The following is an 18,349-nucleotide window of genomic DNA, read 5'->3' on the forward strand; positions in this document are numbered from 1 at the left end:
ATGAACCAATAGAGTTTTCCGTTTGAGGAGAAAGTGTTTCTTTTTCTTAGAGACAAAGTCAATAATGAATCCTCTTGCAGTAGCTTTAAAGGAATCCCAAAGAAGGTAGGGAGACAGGGAGGGGTCACCATTGAGTAAAAAGAATTCCTTAGTAAAGGAGCGAAAAGAAGAAGGGAAAAGAGGATCAGTAAGAAGGGAGTTATTAAAGCGCCATCGTGAAGACTTAGGATGTGGGGGAAGTAGATCAAGGTCTGTTATAATTGGAGCATGATCCGAAATTACTATGGGTTCAATAGAAGAAGATAAGAGATTTTGGGATAAAGATTGAGAGAGAAAGATATAGTCAAGACGAGAGAGAGATGCATGAGGGGTGAGAAAAAGGAGTAATCAAGAGTATCAGGATGTGAGAGCCTCCAAGAATCAATAAGATGTGATTGAGAAATGGTGTCAAGGAATTGTTTGTGCGTCTTGTGAGGTATGAAACGGACAGATGATTTGCGATCAATAAACGGATCAACAATCTGGTTACAGTCACCACCTAAAATAAACAAAGTATCTCGGTGTTGAATACATTTTGTTGAGATTAAAGGCCAAAAAGAACAATCTGGTTGTGTAGGACCATAAACATTGAAAACAGTTAAAGGTACAGAATTAATTAAAAGCTTAGCTAATACCCATCTACCATCAGTACCATTATCCTGGGAAACAACCTTACACTTTAGTTTCTTGTGACATAGAATAGCAACACCATTTTTTTTATTGGTAGATGGAGAGAATAAAACCGTACCCACCCAGCTTCTCTTCAACTTAAGCGACTCAGCTTCTGTAAGGTGATTCTCTTGTAAAAGGACTAAATCTGGGTTATAAGAAGCTAGGTGGGAAAGGACTCTCTAGGATTAATAAAACCTTTTACGTTCCAGGAAATAACTTTGAATTTAAAAACAACAAGAGTGTAAAAGAAACAAAAATTACAATGACAAAAGGAAAAAGAAGAATGCCAATAAGTAGAAGAGGGAAAAAGATGAGGAGAAAGACAAGGTTTAGAGAAAGAAATAGAGAAGAAAACAGTAAAAAGAGCATACTTAGAGAAGTAGGAATAATAACAAAAAAAAGAAAATGCAACCAAAAGGTAACAGAAAAAGAGAAGGGAAAAAGGGGAAGGAAAAGAAGAAAGAGAAAATACAAGAAAAGACAGTACATATCCAAAAAGGATGACTGAAGACAACATACCTGAGGGGGAGAAAAACGACGTAAACAACGGGGCAATGGCGACACTCAACAAGATGAGCCGCCCATGAATGGGAGTCCAAACCGCACCAGGACGAAAGAACGCAGAAGGGGAGTCACAAAAACTGGAGAACAATAAACCAACCGATCTATAGGGGTAAACAAAGGTAACAATTAACATCAGGAAAACATAAAGGAGAGAAATAACCAGCTAGCACGCAACAAGAAAGAAGATGAATCTTAAGAACACTAATATCTAAATAGCAAACATAAAAGGAAATAGACATGAGGAAAGAACTACACTAAAACTGCCTAAAAACATCACTAATACAAGACCACAATACCACAAGAAACCATACGTGCGAGTGCAGGAACACAAAACCTGTATGGGAAAGGGAAGATTAAACGTTCAACCGTTGGAGGAGACAGAAGTATCCATGCCCGTGGAAGTCTGAATATGGATAAAGTTTTTAAGTTCCGCAGGATTTTGGAAAGTCCATGTTTGGTTCTGGTAAGTGACTTTGAAAATACATGGGTGAAACAAGCCATATCTAGCACCAAGAGATCGCAGAGGAGCACGAAGGTTCAAGAATTCTTTTCTTCTAGTCGCAGTAGCATTAGAGACATCCTGTGAAAGATAGACTTTCTGGCCCAACCAGGAGAGCTGACGTTTAGATCTAGCTGCAGAAAGAACCAATAGTAGGTCAGTAAATTTCAGGAACAGAATGATGACACCTCGTGGTTTAGTTGAAGTAGACGTGCGAGGACCAAGCCTGTGGGCTCTCTGAATACTGAGAGAAGTAGTAGATGGCATATCTAAGAGTTTTGGAAGAAAGGAGGTGAAGAAAGAGACAGGGTCGTCTCCTTCCAGGGATTCCGGCAGACCATAAACGCAAAGGTTATTCCTTCTATTTCTATTTTCTAAATCCTCAGTATGTTGCTGTAGGGCAAGAACCGATTGTTCCAGAAAGGAAATTCGTTTTGAATGAATTGGAATCTCTGATGCCTGCTGCTCCACTGACAATACTCTGCTATCCATAGAAGACCACTTCTCCTCAAGAAATTGCATCTTACTATTAGTTTCCTCTACAAATGGCCGCAAAGCGCGTATCTCCTCCAGAAGATGTTCCATAGAGATGGGAGATGGAACTTTATCAGGGGAAGGAGGGTCCTGTTTCAGGCGCTTAGAGGATGCAGCTGGTGAGGATGATGTATTTACAGATGGCTGCCTCGAAGAGGAACGAGTAGGGGCAACTCCAGCCATTTGACCTATGTGAGAAGATGTCTCCGAAGGAACGGGCTTAGAAGGAACGAAAATAAATTTTGGATTACGCAGCTTTCCCATATATGTCTAATATTCAGGGCGCACGGGGCCTAAAAGTTCCAGTGAAATTTGTTGATGGAGATGTGCACTGATGGAAGAATAGGCAGACGAGGGAGTAAACCACTCACAGGAAATACCGGAGCTTCTATGAAGGATATGTGAGCCAAGAAGGCGAATGTCCAGTAGGCGGTGTTCATATAATTCTTTTCTTTAAAATGGAAAAAAAAAGAAGTTCATCTGAGGTACAAAGAATAAAAGGCAGGAGACCTAACTAAATGCCTGGATTCACATACAAAATGGCAGGTGGCGTGAGGAGACAGTTGCAGTTGCAGTAGTGAGGCAACATGGTTACACATGAAAAGGAGTCATTCCTCATGTAGAAATGTATTAAACTGCCCATAGAGGTGAAAAAACAAGAAAAAAAGCAGTCAATTGTTGGAAATGTCAGTCACTGAACAATAATGAAGTGGCAGCGTCGGTGGGCAGAGCGCGCATATTCAAAATGGCGGTCGTACCTCAGGGGAGAAGTCCGTTGATAAAAGCAGCATAACGCGGCAAAATGAAAAAAAAAATGCTCACCAAGGGCACGAAGCCTTCCAGAGCACCATGCGGGCAAGAGGAGAAAGCAGGCAATGCGGGAACAGCGTCGGCATTGTAAAGATGCGTCCCGGTCTGCGGAGCGGAATCCCTAAGCGGCCATCTTGCGTGGTGCCTTAGCCAGGCCCCCCCAGATTACTGCCTTTAATGGACTGGTACTGGTCAATTGGAACTTACTGAACTTTCTGAAGGGTTTGTAGGAGGCTCAACTGCTTTCCTATTGATTCATATGCTATAAATGTCCAAAATCTCCCTCGCCTGAGGCAAAATGTTCCCCTGTCATCCTTGGCTTTCACAGAATTTGATATTGCTTTATTAAACCTAGAATTCAGTTTAAATTTAGGATTGTGGTCTATCTCATTTAATGTTCTTTACCCCTGAACGAATAACTAAACCATGAGTTTCCAACTAAATTCTGCTGATTCTGACTCATTATTTCCTTATGGGTAAATCATATGATTGATAAACTTTACAATATGTACATTGATTTCCTCAAAGGTTAAGAAATAACATTTAAATATAGCAATGATCTTATTCCTGGTCCTCTTTTGATAATTGCCTATCCTTCAAATATCCAGTCCCTTTCAGCACAGTAACAAGATCCATCGGAGGACCAAATCGAGTATGATGGGTAGCCAGTGGTGAGATGAAAATAATTAAAATACAAATATAAGTTTGGGCCAAGTACATAACGCTACAACAACAGAAACTCTCACATCACATCTCACAAGGTCCCTTAATAACCAAAACCCTTCATTTTTGCAATAACTTCCTGACAACCAGGAGTAAACAGTCTCAAGTTAAGTTGGCGGCGATTCTCAATCAATCATAATGTATTGCGAATCAATATTGATGTCCAATCTGAGCACATCATTTTCTATGTGAGCCTTTCACAACGTGGCACTAGATGATGCAATAACCAACAGCAGAGCAACTGATAATGTAGGTTGCAGCACCTTGCAGCGGCTCTGCCTCCTTTACAGTGTTTTCGCATGAGCAGAAATTTTACAAAAAGCTAAAGCAAACACAATTAACAAATAAATCAAGGTTGCTCCACTAAGGAAGTCCAAAGTTATCGGTCATTCAACAGGGAATTATGCTTTCCAATGTTATTACACAAATATGTGAAATCTTGACCAGCAAGCATACACCCTGACTACTGCAGCTTCTCCTCTGCACAACAGGATCTACTAACACCAATCACTACTAGTACACTCACAAAAAGAACTCACAGTTCCCTATCTTAATGGTGCGGTCGATGGTACCTCGTGGACTGGAACTACAAACCTTAGCAGACAAGCTAAACCACAATATATCTATCCTGGGATCTTAGACTATGGTGAGTCTGATAACAACTTCAACTGCTCAACAGCAAGCACATATATGCTTACACAAGTAAGCAATTTACATAGAGAAGCACATAAGCTTTCCTTCTGGCTTTGCAGCCTTTCCACACCTTTAAAAGACACAAAACAGTAAGATGCACAATATTAGCACAACCACCGCAAGATTGATATATACAATTTTTGACTTACAGCGCCATTTATACTCACTCCTCAGACACCGCAACCACTTTCAGAACCACTGAAACACCGTTGATACTCCAAACTGGGCCATGGACTTCAGGGACATGGGCTGGACTGGGGTAAGTTCTAGATCTTTTCTGGAACCTCCTAGCTTCCTACACCTCAGTGACAAACCATCGTCTTTCTGCTACCAATTGATGAGGTAGAGCTCCTTGTATCTCAATGTTCTCATGTAGTCATTATATAGGAGTCTCCCCATTACATAGGAGTCTCCCCAGTCATATGGACCTTTGATTGCCGACTGAAAGAGTATGAAAGGAGATAGCATCAGCAACACATTTCAAATTATGGCAATAGAACCCCAGGCATACAGACGACCACTCACAGGCTGTGAAGCTAGAGGGAGAAGAGAGTAGTTGAGAAGCTGTACAAATATAGTGACCATCTTCTTCTTTAATGGTGCAGATTCTGACTTCTGACATTGGTGTAAATGTTTTCATGCCACTCTGGTGAGGCTTGAAATCGATATAGCAGTAGCGTGTGTATACCTGCACAAATGCCTCTCCATAGCATGTTACTTGATAAAAACAATAATACAATTATTTAAGCATTGTGCAATGTGTGAACGGACTGCTGTTATTACATTTCACTGTAGTAATGTGCTGCAGATGAGATAACAGGAGCTTAGATGCCCCTGTCACTGTGAACTCATACAGCTCAATGTGCAAAAAAGGAAAATCCCGGCATCTAAGATGGCTGATGCATTATGAAATTGACCACATTAGATTATGGGATTCCCTAAGAATCTAATGTTGTTTGCTGGTGTTATGTCTAGAGAGAAGCGCACAGCACACTTCAGCTCCATGTATTTTGGGAGCAGGACACATTCTCACAGGCAGCAACTAACTTTCATGCTGCTCCCTACAGCTCCTCCTGGGGGGCTGCGAAACTGTAAACAGGAGGAGCTGCAAAGCCTGAGAGGGACTACCTTTATTCTACCACCAGTGCAAAGGAAAATGTAAACATCAGTTGAACTCTTGCAAACAAAACAAGCCAATGCCCAAGGAGCTGACCCAAGGTCCCTCTCTGGCCCAGGTTTACTTACACTTTTGGCTGGTTTTGCATTACTATTGTAACACAAACTCCACAGAAAGTATTACAGTGGTATTTACTTTCCAATGCAAATCTGGATTTACATTGGAATGTTGGGTAAAGTAACGAAGAGGGGGAGTTCCCTGGGTGGTATCCATGCATCCATCCATGGTAGGGCAATGTTCTGCTCTCTCCCTTTCATGCTGGGCAGCACATTTGGTTGTTGCTCTGCATTGCATGTAAAGTTAGTAAATTCGCACCTCTGTGTATTTTTTATTTTTAGATTATATGTTGTGTTGCCAGGAGTTCTGGCTGACAGGTAAAGCTACATCAAAAAAGTGACCAAAGAATGATCAGAAAAATGTTCCTTTTGATTGTCCCTTTAGATTGTGAAGAGAATTTGTTTACTCAAAGAGAAGGTCTTTAATACACCAAAGCAAAGACTCCTCCCAAACATTGTATCTTGAAATTCGCTGAATCTACTCTCTAAAGCTCCATTACTGTAGACATATTTTTTGAGCCGGCCATATTTGTGGTATGTGATGATATGCCAGGCTTGGATAAGGTAGTGACTAAAAAATGTAAACATCTTACAGCGAAAGCGACTGCAACAAAAAAGTGCAGCCAACTTAGGAACTAATAGTTGAGAAAACTCCCCATGTAGTAAATCGTAGACTGAGTTTGTGGAAATAGAGGCCCCCAGCAAAAGTACTGCAGTTGGCATAGTGATAAACAAAAGACCAAAGATATGAAACCTGACATATCACCAGAGAGTATGCTAATAACTTTACTAGAAAAGCTGCAAAAGTTACAGAAAGTGTCAGTGCTCTGCATACAATGATGGGATCATATCTCTTCAGCGCTCAGAACACTGCATAGGGTGTGGATGAGACAGCGACTACTGTTCCATTGAACGATCCATAACACGGGCCTGGTGATCATCTGTACGTAATAAGATCAGTTGCGTCCTTTACTAATGCTCAAAAGCACTAGGGGCATATTTATGACAGGAGTTGTGTCGTACTTCCAAAACGCAATGTGGTACATGCGCGATGCAACGCCAAAATGCGATTAATAAAGCTACGCAAGGCCACCTTGTGTTGTCCTGAGTAGCTTCATAAATCTGGAGTAAGGCAATGCAGCGCAAATCGTTGTGTTGCATTACTGTGCACCATGAAGGCAACAAAGGCATTCCATGAGTGTTGTGTGGGTGTTCTCAAGCAACATCCATGTATTTTGACGCATTCATAGATTTGCCTTAAGTGGCATGTCTGGGAATGCACCAAACTGTTACGCCTTACCAGGTGAGGCACAATGAGGAAAAATAAATATATTTTTCCTTGTTTTTTCTTCTTTCTATGTGTGCTGCATTGGGCAACACATAGAGAGAGAGGAAAATGCCTCATGGGATTGTTTTGGTAAGGAAGGTGCCCTTTCCTGTACAAAAACAATGCTCCTTACAATGCAGGCACCCTTGAACCATGGTGCAAGGGTGGCTGAGTTGGCGCTAGGCAGCCAAAATGGCACCAGCGCAGGGACAAAGTCAGGAATGCGCTGTATTCTTTTCAATACAGCGCATTCCTGAGTTTTCCCTGTGATGCAGCGCAGTAAGGTGTCTTACTGCGATGCGCTGCATCACATGCTCATAAATATGGCGCCTAGTGGCTCTTCCCAAGTTTACAAAGTATTGGTTTGGATGTCGGGGGATTCTTGGCCTAGACCTGCAAGCTTGGAACGTCTTCCCTAGGTCGTAGACTGATGGAAGACCACCTAGATATCCATAAAAAGCTGGAAACCCAACTAAATTCTTGCTGGTCTATAGTTCTCACCTTTTAAGCTTGTTTTGTAGGAATCGATTTCTGCTGCTAAGAAGCGCTTATTGGGTGGGAGATGCACTTCGTAAGCTGGTTAAGAACGCCTGAAACAACATAGAGTGTCAGTGAACTGTAAATCATTGCATACACACAGGTGTTAAAAACAACAAAAGAAGATTTGGAGAGGTAGAGTCAGGTGAATCAGAGCAGTAATCACATTCCAGCAGGAATCCTTTCATCAACTCTGGTCACATCGACATCCCATCTCTTCAGATTAAGCACCTCACAGCTATGAGGCCTGACAAATACAGGGCCTCATGAGGCCCTACCGGCACTTTTGAGCCTCCGTAATGTCACATTTTCAACATTAAGGTGGCACAATGTGCCACTGGCATATTTATAAGGTCACGTAACATGACTTTTCATGGCCTTATAAATATGTGCCCCTTTCAAGCATAAAACTGTGTGAAAGGGGTGTTCCACAGATTGTGTTGAGGGTGTCCCCAGCAATATCCATGGCTTTTTGACACTGCCCCAGATTTACGAGAAATCATAAGTCTGAGGCAGCGCCAAAAACGCATGCCTCCCCAGGGTTGGCGTAAGGGAGGCACAACGAGGAGAAATATCTTTATTTCTCCTCGTTTTTCCACTTTCTGTGTGTGCTGCATTCCGTGCACACATAGAAAGAGGAAAAAGCCTCTTGTGATTGGTTTGGTGCAGGAAGGCTTCCCTTCCTGCATAAAAATAATCATCCCCCAACGCAGGCACCCTTGCACCATGGTGCAAAGGTGCCTGCGTTGGCGCACGGCAGCCCATTGTGCGCGGGCGCAAGGGAAAAGGACAGGAATGAGCCGTATCTAATTGATACAGTGCATTTCTGCCCTTTTCTTTTGCCATAGGGCAGTGCAGCAGCAAGGCCCGCGGCGCTGCCCTACAGCAAAGAACCCATAAAGGAGTAACTAAGTGTTGTACTACAGCCCTATTTCTAAAGAGATTAAGAGTAAAATGAAGGTGAACCTCTCCACAGCTCCTCTTGACAAAACCTTCCTTGGATCCAAAAGATGTGTCTTTTGAGGATATCCCTGTGACTGCTCATGCAAGCACAGACAGAGAGGTAGTCTCTAGCACTTTTAATGACACATGGCCAGCACGTTTACCCCTGCTGAGGAGTTGATGACCTTAAATATAATACTGCATGGTGAGGATGTCAGAGAATGCATAATGGGCTGCATGTCTATGGCAGCATCAGTATCAGTTGGAGGGCGTAATTGTAGTTATAAGATTGCCTGGAATACTCATGGAAGTAAACCCAAACCTCATTAAAGTAGCAGCAAAGCATGTTGTTGTTTTGGCTAACAGGAAAGTGTTTGGTGAGGCATTCATCATAGAGCTGCCTTGTCAAGTAGGGGACTTTTGCCACACATTTTGGCCAGGAAAAGAAACAGACTATTTCCTGGCCTCCCTTTGTGCTCATTATGTGCTGGGTTCACACTTGTAGCTACAGATTCCATACATTACATCAATCAAGGTCCATATGTCCGCATTGGTCCAAGATGGGTAGAAGACGGCATGGTCATAGAAAGACATGTAGTGGTAGGTGCTGTGTTATTTCTCACTTGCCACTAAGTGCAAGTTTGCTCACTTTGTCCACTTTGGGTCTGATGGAAACGTTAAGAAGGTGACTGCAGGAAGGCACTACAATGCCATGATAATGGTAAATTGTGCTCAATCCATGTGCCACAACAACAGCAATATAACTGTACATCTATTCACAGAAGATATTGGATTCCCAGTGTACCGCTATACAGATCACAGCCCACACACATTTAAATTTGGTGGATATGGAGGAAATAGGTAGAGGAAATGAGGATGTAAGATATAGTGGCTCTTAGTCCAGAATTAGGCCATCTATGGAAACACTTTGGATCTCTTTACTTTCCCACAGAGGGATTGGCTGCTGTAAACAGCTGAAATTTCTTTTGGAAAGTTCAGGGAAAACTGAGGAATTGACTAGGGCAATCATACCTGGAATTACCAATTCCCAGGTAATTCCTCATTTTTCATATTGAACCCTACTTTCCGCACCCTAGAGCTACTGGTACCCCCGGTGTCAGTAACTCCAAAGGATGGGGACATACTGGCCCATCTCAGGCCACTGGTGATGAGGTCCATAATGCTGACGTCTCCTCACTCACCAGGATTCTTGTCTATCAAATTGCATTATGATAGACAAGAAGCAACAAGGGCATGTTGGTCTGTAAAAAGGAGGAACATTTTAAAATCTAGTTTATCTGCCTCTCACAACCTCCCCAAAGTCACAGTATTTGTGAATCTGAATAGCTTTACTTCTCCTCAATCACATTATTGGTTAAGCTGGGTAGAATCACCCCTCCAAGGTCAGCGTATTGGTTAACCTGGATAGATTTAAAGACGGCTTAGTTATATAAGCAAGTGGTATAACTGCTTCAGAATTATCCTTTGGAGTGAGAGATTTGACGTGCTTTTCATCCCTTTGGAAATGTAGTCAGAACCCTATTGATGCACTACACTTGAGCAGCCAAGGTGGCACAGTGATCAAAGGAGGCAAAGAAAACGAACACTCTTTCTAGAAAATATGTTGCCACTGACAAAGGAAGGGGGTTGGTGATTCAGCACACACATCTGCCTCTCTGCTTACTAGTCCATCTATAATTTTAAGGAAAGATTCACAAACCCAGAATGCTTCACTTTGGTAACAAGCATTGGCATAGCCAATAGGTCTCGACTTTGGGACCTTATGTGTTTAGCCAGAACTTTTGGCTATGTTGTAGAGCATTGTGACTGCTGTGCATCATGTTGAAAAGTTATAGTAAAAAGTGTTAAACATTTGTGTTACCTTTATACAAACCAAGACGACAATATATACAACTGACCAACCTGATTAAAAAAAGATTTTAACATAAAAAATGTCTTCTAGTTTTTTTGTACTTGCATTGCTGGCAACTTCTTCCTGCCTGTTCTCATGCTTGTTTGTTATAATTTTTTTGTTATGGGGGAGTAGGACATGAATAATGGGGGAGTGGAGGTTGGAAAACAATAATTTAATTAGAACACGAGCAGCGGACGGACACTAGGGGAGAATCAACAGATGCCAGAATTTGAGGGCAGACTGGCATGATGCTTAGGTGATGTTTAGGTGATCTTAGGTGATGCTTAGGTGGTGCGCTGATGCAAAATGGTGGTGGTGAATGATGTTTGGTGCGCAGGTGGTGTCACTATATGGTGTGGATTGGAGGTACGTTGTGGATTGTGGAGTTGAAATATGTTGTTTGGTGTGTAATTATGTGGTCTGTATGGAAAATGTGTGGAGTTGAATTGTGTGGCCTGGAACTGTGGTGTTGAGTGAAACTATGTTAGTGAAATTGTGTCATGGTGTGGAGTGCATTTATGTTGATTGGTGGTATGTGGCATAGAGTGCATTTATGTGGAGTGTATTTATGTTGCATTGAGTAGAATGCAATTATGTGGCGTGTAATTATGTGGCACTGAGTGGTACTAATTGGAGTGTATTTATGTTGCATTGAGTAGAGTGTAATTATATGGCACGTAATTATGTGGTACTGAGTGGTATGTGGAGTGTATTTGTGTTGTATTGAGTAGAGTGTAATTATGTGGCATGTAATTATGTGGCACAGTGGTACTATGTGGAGTGTATTTATGTTGCATTGAATATAATGTAATTATGTGACGTGTAATTTTGTGGTACTGAGTGTTATTATGTTGAGTGTATTTATGTTGCATTGAGTAGAGTGTAAATATGTGGCGTGCAATTATGTGGCACTGAGTGGTATTATGTTGAGTGTATTTATGTTGCATTGAGGAGAGAGTAATTATGTGGCTTGTAATTATGTGGTACTGAGTGGTATGTGGGGTGTATTTATGTTGCATTGAGTAGAGTGTAATTATGTGGCATGTAACTGTCACACTGAGTGGTATTATGTTCATATTCCTTTCAGGAGCTGATTGTTTTAAAGCCTTCCCCTTTAGTATGTCACCACAGGTTTTCGCCTGAGGGCCTCTTACGTTCTAATGTTTGTCATACTTGTAATGGCACTTTACAGCCCTCTCACTCTAATAATGGGGTGATTCATGCTTCTATCATCCAAGGGAATGATATTCAACTCAGAAAGGGCTTCCTAGTCAATGCTAGGTCTCTTATTAAAAACAATGTTGCTTTTCATGAGTTTGTGACCGCGAGGAAACCTTCTTGGGTTTTTGTGACTGAAACCTGGGCGTCGGACTCTGCTGGTCACGATTTACGGATGGCTATTCCTGATGGCTATGCGCTGCATAGGCTTGATAGAACAAGATGTAGGGGAGGTGGGCTGGCAATTCTCTATGAAACTTCCCTTGTTTGTAGTATTAAAGCCTTGTCCGAGTCCTCAGACTCTTTTGAAGCCATGTACTTCTGTATCTCTTGCTCCCCCTCGGTATCTTTTACAGGTATTCTTATTTACAGACCACCTGGACCTAGATCTAATTTTAGCTGTGAGCTTCTTAGAATATTGGAACCCTACTTTGGTAAGCCCCATTTGACCATTCTTGGAGATCTAAATTTTCATTTAGATGATTTGGGTTCCAACGATAAGCTCTCCCTGGTTGACTCGCTGGACGCGGTTGGCTTTAGCCAATTGGTAAACAGTCCAACCCATCGAGCGGGACATATCTTAGATGGGGTGTTTTCCAACGACCCGAGATTGTCAGTTGGTCCCCCCTACATTTGGTTTGGTATGACCATCTGGCAGTGCCCTTAGAATTAGCATCTCCCCTTGTAGGGGCGCCTAAACTGAGTTCCATCAATAGAGTACCTAAAAGGAGCTACAAGAATATTACCAACGAATCTCTTGTTCCTTTCATAGGGGCTATCTCACATTCCTCTACCAAGGAAGTAGGTGAGGCTGCACAAGAGCTCGCTAACTCCATCTCTAGAGCGGTTGATGTGTTAGCCCCCTCTTCCCTTCGGTACGCAGCAAGACGTAAACCTTCTGCTCCGTGGTTCTCTGAGCCATTAAGGCTTCTGAGGCAGGGCGTTAGGAGACAGGAAAGAAAATGGCGAAAATTCTGGGACCCCAGGGAAAGAGAGACATACAAACATCTGCTGCGAGACTATAAGGTCAGGGTGATAAAGGAAAAGCAGGAGTTTTTCTCTAATCTTACCTCATCCCTTTTGCCATCTAAGGAACTTTTTAAGATCGTGGACTCCCTCTGTTCCCTTCAAGTGCCTGATCCAGTGGTAGGGTCGCAGGAGCTGTGTAATAAAATCTCAGAGTTCTTCCACAATAAAATCGAGGACATCTATCTTGCTCTGGAATCACAGAGGAGTACCTTGGGAACTCATCCCTCCTCTGCCTTGGAAAAAATGGAGTCTTGGACTAGAGATCCTTCTAAGACCTTTACTCATTTCCCTCCGCTGTCCCTTGAGGAGCTTGATCTTTTGCTGAACAGGACAAAATCAGCCTCTCCTTTGGACCCTTGTCCCCTGAAAGTGTTGAAATCATGTCGGGACACACTATTACCTCCTTTGTTGGAGGTGATGAATGGTGCCATGGCACAGGGGATCTTTCCAGTAGCCTGGAAAAAGGCGATAGTGAGGCCCTTGCTTAAGAAGCCCACTTTGGACCCAGAAATACTGAAAAACTTCCGTCCGATATCTCTGCTGCCTGCTCCAGCCAAAATGCTCGAATTCCACCTGAATCTTCATCTGTCGGCCTTTCTGGACTCCTCTGGATACCTGGACAACTCCCAGCATGGTTTCAGAAAATTCCATAGTACGGAGTCGGCACTCACTATGGTGGGGAACAACATTCGATTGAAGGTGGACCAAGGTCAGACCACACTTCTGGTCCTATTGGATCTTACGGCAGCTTTCGATACCCTGTCTCCCTCAACTTTAACATCTCGCTTGAGGGAGTTAGGAGTAGCGGGCCCGGCCCTGAGCCTTCTGTCCTCTTTTTTAGAGCTAAGAGAGCAGAGGGTCAAGCTTGGAGAGTTCCTCTCCCCTGCCAAATCCTTGCAATGTGGGGTTCCACAGGGGTCGGCCTTGAGTCCGACCCTGTTCAACATCTATGTGGCCCCGCTTGCTAGGCTTGTGAAATCTCAGGGGATGGAGGTTGTGTCATACGCCGATGACACCCAAATTATGGTGTCCCTAGCTCATTCGGCATGTACCTCCGCGCTCAACTTTAGGAACTGCATGCAAGCAGTCGCAGAATGGATGATTCAAAATTCCCTAAAGTTGAACGGCGATAAAACAGAGGTTCTGATTTTTGGTAATAATCAGGACATTTGGTCCAATGAGTGGTGGCCCCCATCTTTGGGAACCTGCAGAGATTAAGGCCCAACCGTCACTAGTCCATTTTAAAAAAGCGCTCAAAACATGGTGTTTTATTAAGGCCTACCAGTAAGCAAGTCTATTTTATCTATCTAGCTTTTTGGTTAGGCGCCTTGATGCCCATTGGGCTGAGTAGCGCTTTATAAATTTGCTTTCATTCATTCATTCATATTATGTGGAGTGTATTTATTTTGCATTGAGTAGAGTGTAATTATGTGGCACTGAGTGGTATTATGTTGAGTGTATTTATGTTGCATTGAGTAGAGTGTAATTATGTGGCGTGTAATTATATGGCACTGAGTGGTATTATGTTGAGTGTATTTATGTTGCATTGAGCAGAGAGTAATTATGTGGCTTGTAATTATGTGGTACTGAGTGGTATGTGGGGTGTATTTAGGTTGCATTGAGTAGAGTGTAATTATGTGGCATGTAACTGTCACACTGAGTGGTATTATGTGGAGTGTATTTATTTTGCATTGAGTAGAGTGTAATTATGTGGCACTGAGGGATATTATGTGCAGTGTATTTATGTCGCCTTGAGTATAGTGTAATTATGTGGTACTGAGTGGTATGTAGCGTGTATTTATGTCGCACTGAGTAGAGTGTAATTATGTGGCGTGTAACTATGTCACACTGAGTGGTATTATGTGGATTGTATTTATATTGCATTGAGTAGAGTGTTATTATGTGGTACTGAGTGGTATTATGTGGACTGTATTTATGTGGCTTGTAATTATGTGGCACTGAGTGGTATTATGTGGAGTGTATTTATGTTGCATTGAGTAGAGTGTAATTATGTGGTGTGTAATTATGTGGCACTGAGTGATATTATGTGGAGTGTATTTACATTGCATTGAATAGAGTGTAATTGTGACGTGTGATTATGTGGTACGGAGTGGTATTATGTGGAGTGTATTTATGCTGCATTGAGTAGAGTGTAATTATGTGACGTGTAATTATGTGGCACTGAGCGGTATTATGTGGAGTGTATTTATGTTGCATTGAGTAGATTGTAATTATGTGGCGTGTAATTATGTGGCACAGTGGTATTATGTGGAGTGTATTTATGTTGCATCGAATATAGTGTAATTATGTGACGTGTATTTATGTGGTACTGAGTGTTATTATGTTCAGCGTATTTATGTTGCATTGAGTAGAGTGTAAATATGTGGCGTGTAATTATGTGGCACAGTGGTATTATGTGGAATGTATTTATGTTGCATCGAATATAGTGAATTTATGTGACGTGTATTTATGTGGTACTGAGTGTTATTATGTTTAGCGTATTTATGTTGCATTGAGTAGAGTGTAAATATGTGGCGTGTAATTATGTGGCACAGTGGAATTATGTGGAATGTATTTATGTTGCATCGAATATAGTGTAATTATGTGACGTGTATTTATGTGGTACTGAGAGTTATTATGTTGAGTGTATTTATGTTGCATTGAGTAGAGTGTAAATATGTGGCTTGCAATTATGTGGTACTGAGTGATATGTATGGAGTATTTATGTTGCATTGAGTAGAGTGTAATTATGTGGCGTGTAACTGTCACACTGAGTGGTATTATGTGGAGTGTATTTATTTTGCATTGAGTAGAGTGTAATTATGTGACATGTAATTATGTGGCACTGAGCGGTATTATGTGGAGTGTATTTATGTTGCATTGAGTAGATTGTAATTATGTGGCGTGTAATTATGTGGCACAGTGGTATTATGTGGAGTGTATTTATGTTGCATCGAATATAGTGTAATTATGTGACGTGTATTTATGTGGTACTGAGTGTTATTATGTTTAGCGTATTTATGTTGCATTGAGTAGAGTGTAAATATGTGGCGTGTAATTATGTGGCACAGTGGTATTATGTGGAATGTATTTATGTTGCATCGAATATAGTGTAATTATGTGACGTATATTTATGTGGTATTGAGAGTTATTATGTTGAGTGTATTTATGTTGCATTGAGTAGAGTGTAAATATGTGGCTTGCAATTATGTGGTACTGAGTAATATGTATGGAGTATTTATGTTGCATTGAGTAGAGTGTAATTATGTGGCGTGTAACTGTCACACTGAGTGGTATTATGTGGAGTGTATTTATTTTGCATTGAGTAGAGTGTAATTATGTGACATGTAATTATGTGGCACTGACTAGTATTATGTGGAGTGTATTTATATTGCATTGAGTAGAGTGTAATTATGTGACGTGTTATTATGTGGCACTGAGTGGTATTATGTGGAGTGTATGTTGCATTCAGTAGAGTGTAATTATGTGGCGTGTAATTATGTGGCACTGAGTGGTATTATTTGGAGTGTATGTTGCATTCAGTGCAGTGTAATTATGTAGCATAAAATTATGTGGCACTGAGTGGTATTATGTGGAGTGTATGTATGTTGCATTGAATAGAGTGTAATTATGTGGTGTGTAATTATGTGGTACTGAGTGGTATGTGGGGTGTATTTATGTTGCATTGAGTAGAGTGTAATTATGTGGCATGTAACTATGTCGCACTGAGTGGTATTTTGTGGAGTATATTTATGTTGAATTGAGTGGAGTGTAATTATGTGGCATGTAATTATGTGGCACAGTGATATTATGTGGGGTGTATTTATGTTGCATTGAATAGAGTGTAATTATGTGACATGTAATTATGTGGTACGGAATGGTATTATGTTGAGTGTATTTATGTTGCATTGAGAAGAGTGTAAATACGTGGGGTGTAATTATGTGGCAATGAGTGGTATTATATGGAGTGCATTTATGTTGCATTGAGTAGAGTGTCATTATGTGGCGTGTAATTATGAGGCACTGAGTGGTATTATGTGGAGTGTATTTATGTTGCATTGAGTAGACTGTAATTAAGTGGCTTTTAATTATGTAGTATTGAGTGGTATGTAGGGTATATTTATGTTGCATTGAGTAGAGTGTAATTATGTGGCCTGTGACTATGTCTCAGTGAGTGGTATTATGTGGAGTGTATTTATGTTGCATTGAGTAGATTGTAATTATGGGGCGTGTAATTAAGTGGAACTGAGTGGTATTATGTGGCGTGTATTTAGGTTGCATTGTATAGAGTGTAATTGTGATGTGTGATTATGTGGTACTGAGTGGTATTATGTGGAGTGTATTTATGTTGCAGTGAGTGGAGTGTAATTACACGGTGTGTAATTATGTGGGACTGAGTGGCATTATGTGGAGTGTATTTATATTGCATTGAGTAGAGTGTAATTATGTGGCATGTTATTACATGGCAATGAGTGCTATTATGTGGAGTGCATTTATGTTGCATTGAGTAAAGTGTAATTATGTGGCACTGAGTGGTATTATGTGGAGTGTATATTGCATTCAGTAGAGTGTAATTATGTGGCATGAAAATATGTGGCATTGAGTGGTATTATTTGGATTGTATGTTGCATTGAGTGCAGTGTAATTATGTAGCATATACTTATGTGGCATTGAGTGGTATTATGTGGAATGTATTTATGTTGCATATAGTAGAGTGTAATTATGTGGTGTGTAATTATGTGGCACTGATTGGTATTATGTGGAGTGCATGTTGCTTTGACTGCAGTGTAATTATGTGGCATATAATTATGTGGCACTGAGTCGTATTATGTGGAGTGTATTTATGTTGCATTGATGAGAGTGTAATTATGTGGTGTGTAATTATGTGGCACTGAGTGGCATTATGTGGAGTGTTTTTATGTTGCATTGAGTAGAGTAATTATGTGGCACTGAATGGTATTATGTGGAGTGTTTTGTGTTGCATTCATTAGAGTGTAATAATGTGGCACTGAGTGGCATCATGTGGAGTGTTTTGTGTTGCATTGAGTAGAGTATAATGATGTGGTGCGTAATTATGTGGCACTGAGTGATATTATGTGGAGTGTTTTTATGTTGCATTGACTAGAGTGTAAATGTGGCATTTTATATTGTGGCACTGAGTGGTATAATGTGAAAACGCCATAAGCGGCTGGGGAATAAGAGCTACGGATGGTGCCTCCTTGCCTCGCATGCTGCCTGTGTTGAGCGCCTCATGGCTGAGCTTTAACAACATGTGACTGTGAAAGTTAGCCCTAAGCAGACCTAAAAGAAATATGTGAAGAACCACCGCACAACCTACCGTGCTCACATGCAACTTAAATTATAAGGAGCTCTGTAAAATTGAAACACATTTTTCCTCACCTGGTTTGCGTCGAGTGGTGGCAGAAAGTAATAACAAACCCAAAACAAGCGCGGTTGCGAAAGTGAAAGCAATCGCGCTATAAATTAGTAACCTGATCCACGACCAGCTGCCAGCCTGCGCGACGCTGCTCGCTCCCAAGACCCAAAGGCCATGGAAGTGAACGTTTTGAGGAAAGGCGGGACATGCACCCGTCTTTGGCCATTCGCGTGCTTT

This window comes from Triturus cristatus, chromosome 8 (assembly GCF_964204655.1).
Source record: "Triturus cristatus chromosome 8, aTriCri1.1, whole genome shotgun sequence".
Taxonomy (NCBI): Eukaryota; Metazoa; Chordata; class Amphibia; order Caudata; family Salamandridae; genus Triturus; species Triturus cristatus.